Here is a 5,581-nt window from a genome sequence, read left to right as displayed (position 1 = left end):
TCACATGCCCATGTAGAGAGAATCTGTGTTCTTTTCCTTTGTGATAATCCTTGAGTCTTTCTGCAAGGATGACTCAGTCATGAAGAAAAGGAAGAAATCAGTATTGTGTGCTTAAACATGTCAGGATTCAGTCAGCCAAGATGGGCGTAAGTGTTTTCTAAGTGTCTTCCTTCCTTCCTTTCCCATCCTAGGAGAGCAATATGCCATCCTTTGAACTAAAAGTGCCCCTGACCTACACTGAAAATTAAAGATGAATGTTCTGCATATCAACTGCAATACAAATCATCCCTTATCCTCTCGAGTTTGCAGAAAAGATAACTCTTACTTCATTTGCTATAGGGCGGTGTATCTTTTTGGCATCTTTCAGAGTACTGTGCTGTTCTGGACTCTGTCCAGAGTCAACAGCTGAGCAGCATGATGTAGCCTATGATTCAAAGGCCCAGGGCAGAAGGGAAATAATTCCCCAGTGCCACTTTGTATTATCTTGCTTTTTACATAAATAAATCAACATCCTCTGAAAGAGATTTGACCATGTAGGTAGTAAATTTAAGAAGTTTGCTTCATGTGAAGATGAAACAAGTGATATTATGCCCTTTAAAAATTGGTCACTGTTGAGAGAAGAACCACATGTGTCAGAAATTATTTTTAAGATATGCATTTGGGGGAAAATCACTGTTATCAGAATGTCAGGTTCTCCAACAATGGATTTTTCCCACAAACATCTTTTTTTTTTTTTTTTTTTTGGCTACTCTAAAAATATAACTGCCTTAGAGAGTAGATTTGAAAAAAAAAATACATTTTGCTAAGTTTTGTATATTTCATTCACCGACCTTACCAAATAGGTTTTAAGATGTATTTAATTTAGGTAACATTTTTTAATGCATTTAAAATGAACATTAACCTGTAACATACAAACCTACCACAGACTGGCTTTCCAGCTGTGCATTGAAAAATCCATATTGGATTAGACAAGGTAAATATAACCCAGTTCATGATTCTTAAATAGGCCTGACATTTAGTGTGGAAACATATAAGATCTGTTGCTACTACTTAGTCTACAAAGAAAAAATGAGTGTTGGGCCCACTTTTAAAATTACGAGGTACCATAAAAATTTTGGCATTCTGAGGACTCTCCCTGATTTGGAGAGGGCTGGAAAATTTGAAAAGGGATAGAAATCTCACTTTTATGGTAAACTGCGCTCAACAGGATCTAGAACCCTATAATAGTGTCTCCTTATTCATGGGGGATATATTCTAAGACACCCAGGGGATGACTGACTATGGATATTACTAAACCTTATAGATACTACTTTTCTCCTATACAATCATATCTATGATTAAGTTTAATTTTAAATTAGGCACAGTAAGGGATTAAGAACAATAACTAATAATAAAATAGAACAACTATAACAATATCCTGTAATAAAAGTTATGTGAATGTGGTTGCTCTCTCTCTTTCAAAATATCTCATGGTACTGTACTCACTCTACTTCTTGTAATGATGTGAGATGATGAAATGCCTGCTTGATGAGGCGAAATGAGGTGAATGATGGAGGCACTATGACGCAGTGTTAGGATACTGTTGACATTCTGACAATATATCAGAAAAAGGATGGTTTGCTTCCAGAGGCTGACCACAGGTAACTGAAACCATGGGAAGCAAACTGTGAAGGAGGGGTTACTGTATTAACATCTTGGGGCAGGCAGGTCATTTTTTGTTGTGGATGTATCCTGTGCTCTGTGGATGCTTAGCAGCTTCCCTTGCCTCTACCCACTAGGTGCCAGTAGCAGCCTCCCACTCATAACTATCCAATATACCCCCTGAAATTAAGGTATATCCTAGGAAGGAAAGGCAAATCACTCCTAGTGGAGAACCACTGTTCCGGAGGGAGAAAAATGGGGCATGTAACCTCATACAACTTGAGGAGCACATTTCCCTCCTTGTGTAGAATGATCTCTGCCAGGCTGACCATGCTGACTCCCCAAATGTTGAAAAGATGCTTTTTCTCTCTTACCACCTGTGTGGTTTCTGGGTCTCCTTTCAGCTGCCTATTTATTGCCTTCTCTTCATGTCCCTTTATGTTACAAAGTGCGTTCAGTAGGGTTCAATACTAGACCCTTTTCTCTGATTCTCCTTTTTTCTATTAATGTTATCCATACCCATGGCTGCTATTCATACTTCTTTTCCTCCAATTCAGACTTTTAGCACCAGATTTCCATTTATCTTCTGAAAACTGCATTGATACTTGAAACATAAAATCCCCTTACCTAAAAATGATCTTATTTCTCCAAATCTCTTCATGCTTTCTGTTCTGTCATCTATTATTGCCCTTACCAGAATCCAGGTGTCCTTGATTTTAAAATAGGGAGTTGTCTCCTCATTATAATCCATGTACCATAATTTGTCCATAAATTCAGTTATGCATACTGTCTCATCATTTCTACCTTGCAAAAACTTCTTACACCTATACCCTCTTTTAGTGACCTCTGGATCTATTTCTACTCCAGGCTCTCATTTCTACTTGACTTCTGTTTAACAAGATTTATCATTGCCTGACAGCCATTTCCTGTCTATCTATCCATTTCCCCTATTTACATACTTCTATAAGAGGATCCTTCTAAAGCATAATTTTGATTGTCATTTTCCTTCTTAAAACCAATTTTAATGGGGCACCTGGGTGACTCAGTTGGTTAAGAAACTGCCTTCGGCTCAGGTCATGATCTCAGGGTTCTGGGATCGAGCCTTGCATCGGACTCCCGGCTCGGCAGGAAGCCTGTTTCTCCCTTTCCTACTCCCCCTGTTTGTGTTCCCTCTCTCGCTGTCTCTCTCTCTGTCAAATAGATACATAAAATCTTAAAATTTTTTTTTTTTTTAATTACTTCCTTGTCTCTGGAGAGTTAAGACCTCCATGATCTAGTTCAAACCTTCTAGTTTTCTTTTTGGTATTTCCTCTCTACTTACAATTTCAGCCCAATGAATGTTACCTGAAGATACCTATGTTTCTCACATTGCTACTTTTCCTTAAGCTCTTTTCTTTAGCACTAATATTCTTTTTCTCTCAGTCCTACCTAAACATCAGGAGTCAAGTCAGGATAAAACTTCTTTCAGATTCCCAGATATAGTTAATCTTCCTCTTTCCCATTCTCACCTAACTTCAACACTTAATTTATACCAATTCACTCATTTTCCCCCTTATTAAGCAGTGAGTTCTTTGTATTTCCTAAATTATGTAGCACAATGTGTTATTCTTGATAAGTGCTTAATGTTTGTTGAGGTATGTATACATATCAGGAGCTTTGCGCAGTGGCAGTATCGTAGCCAATGAGGTTTATCCAAGGCGCGATTATTGCTAATTGAAAACTTATACATATCAGGAAAGTTGGGCTTGCTTTGGACCTAGCTTCATAAACAGTAAGAATCTGATTTACACATAAAGAATTATTCACTGGCAGATCTCCCCTAAAAATCCTAAATTCTCAGTGACAGACTGTATTTCAGAAAAATGGCCACAGCTCTATTTCCAATCCCACATGTTTTTCTAGAAGCTTGCTCTCTCTATCAGAAAACATTATCTATTTCTCCTCCTTTTGAAATTCAGTAGGACTTTGTGATTACCCTAACAAATAGAATGAAGCTCAAGGATGCTGTGTGACTTCCAAGATTAGGTCCCAAACAGCAATCTGGCCTCCACCTTGCTTTTTCTCTCCAGATACCCATCCTTGGAATCCAATCACTGTGTTGTGAGGAGGCCCAAATTAACACACCCTAAGAGATGCCTATGTAGAGGGGAAATGAGTCCCCCAACCACTGGCCAGCACTGAACTCCAATCAGTTATGTGAATGAGAGTGAGCCTTCAGATGATTTCCCCAGCACCCAGTTTTTGAATGTTTCTGTTAAGGAACCAGATAACATGGAGCCGAGGGAGACAAGCCATCCATCCTACTCTACCTGTACAAATTCTAACCGTGAGTATAAGTGATTGTCTTAGAATAGTGTTGTGGGGTAATTTGTTATGCAGCCGTAGTAACTGGAACACACTTCTAAGTAAATATAGTAAGAAATAAAATCATATTTTTCCCATTTTTTACTCATATGTAAGAGATAAGGCCATTGTCTCATAGAGAGAGTTTCTTACAGTGTCTTAAGGTGGGAGAGAAGGACAGAAAAAACTGAAACAGACTGATGAGAGTGATGACTAGAGGGAAGCATACATACAAACTATGGCTGCAGTTTTAATAAAAATCTACATAATATTTTAAGTATGATAATATTAGGTCTGTTCATGATACAAAAATTTAAGCTTCTGTCAACTTCTGGGAGAATTTCAAGTTAAAGTGAAGATATTTTGCAAATGCAGAACATCAAATGCAAGCCTATAAGTACAGGCATAAATCTCAAGGGACAGATTTTTCAGGTAGATAATAAAATGGTTCCTGTTACTGTACAATTTGAGAATTTGTGTTTTTGTGGTGTTGCCTATCATACATATCACTAGAAGATGTTTACTCTGAAGAAACATTGGTGTTTTGCAGATGTATCAGAGAATTCTAGCCCAGTTTCTACTCAGCTGCCTTTGTATTATGAGTCTACAGGGGGCCAAATCACAATCTTTTCCTGGTTGATTTCTTTCCAAGTAGTGGTCCCATTAGTTTTTCTCTCATCATTTCCAATAATTGCTGAGCTTCCTTCTCTTTTACTGTTGTGGCTTCTTATAGTCAACAGAAATCCAGTAGGATTTTTGGTGTCCTTTATTGAATAACAATTGAAACACTACTTTTATTTATTTATTAGCTTTTTAAAGATTTATTTATTAGAGAGAGAGAGCGCACGCACTAGTGGGGGGAGGGGCAGAGGGAGAGGGAGAGAGAGACAGTGAGGGAGAGAGAGAAAGAAAAGCAGACTCCCCGCTGAGCACAGAGCCCCACACTGGGCTTGATCACAGGACCCTGAGAGATCATGACCTGAGCCGAAATCAAGAGTCTAATGCTTAACACACTGAGTCACCCAGGCACCCCTGAAACACTACTTTTAAAATGGGGTAACTGCAACAATTGTGAAATAGCTAATTTTATAATTAATTTCTTAATGGACTTACGAGAATGATGATGCCTACACAATACCAGGTATGAAAACATACTTGAAATGAGTCAAAAGATACTTTTTCTGTATCTCTAAACTACAATGATTGATTACAAAACAAAACAAAAGGTATTATTTTGCATACATCACAGCAGTGGAAGGGGAGAACCTTCCTTTATTTACATGCTTTTCTAGACGTGGAACTATTTATAAGTATAATATATAATTTATAAAATTATGAATCAACCTTAATTTTATTATATATATAGAATAATGATGTTAACAGCAAAAAATATAATAGAAAATGTTTATTGAGCACTAACTATATGCCAGACACTGACGGACATTGTTCAATTTAAGAATTAGTTTCTCAAATTTGAGTAATAACACATTTAATCTACGCAATAACTCTAGGGGATAACACTTTATTATTTATTTATTTATTGGGGGGATAAACACTTTAAATTTCCCTTTTTTTGGATGAGGATAGAGTCACAGGG

General features: G+C 37.3%; 1 pseudogene; it reads left to right on the top strand.

Annotated features, from left to right (window-relative positions):
* The first annotated feature begins 3,293 nt into the window (after positions 1–3,293).
* Positions 3,294–3,426, top strand: LOC123839945 (U4 spliceosomal RNA; annotated as a pseudogene).
* The last annotated feature ends 2,155 nt before the right edge of the window (positions 3,427–5,581 follow it).

This window comes from Mirounga angustirostris, unplaced genomic scaffold (assembly GCF_029215605.1).
Source record: "Mirounga angustirostris isolate CCGP_5_RB_7025 unplaced genomic scaffold, mMirAng1.0.hap1 SCAF_3, whole genome shotgun sequence".
NCBI lineage: Eukaryota > Metazoa > Chordata > Mammalia > Carnivora > Phocidae > Mirounga > Mirounga angustirostris.
Note: the sequence above shows the minus strand (reverse complement) of the source record. Positions and strands in the feature narration are given on the sequence as shown.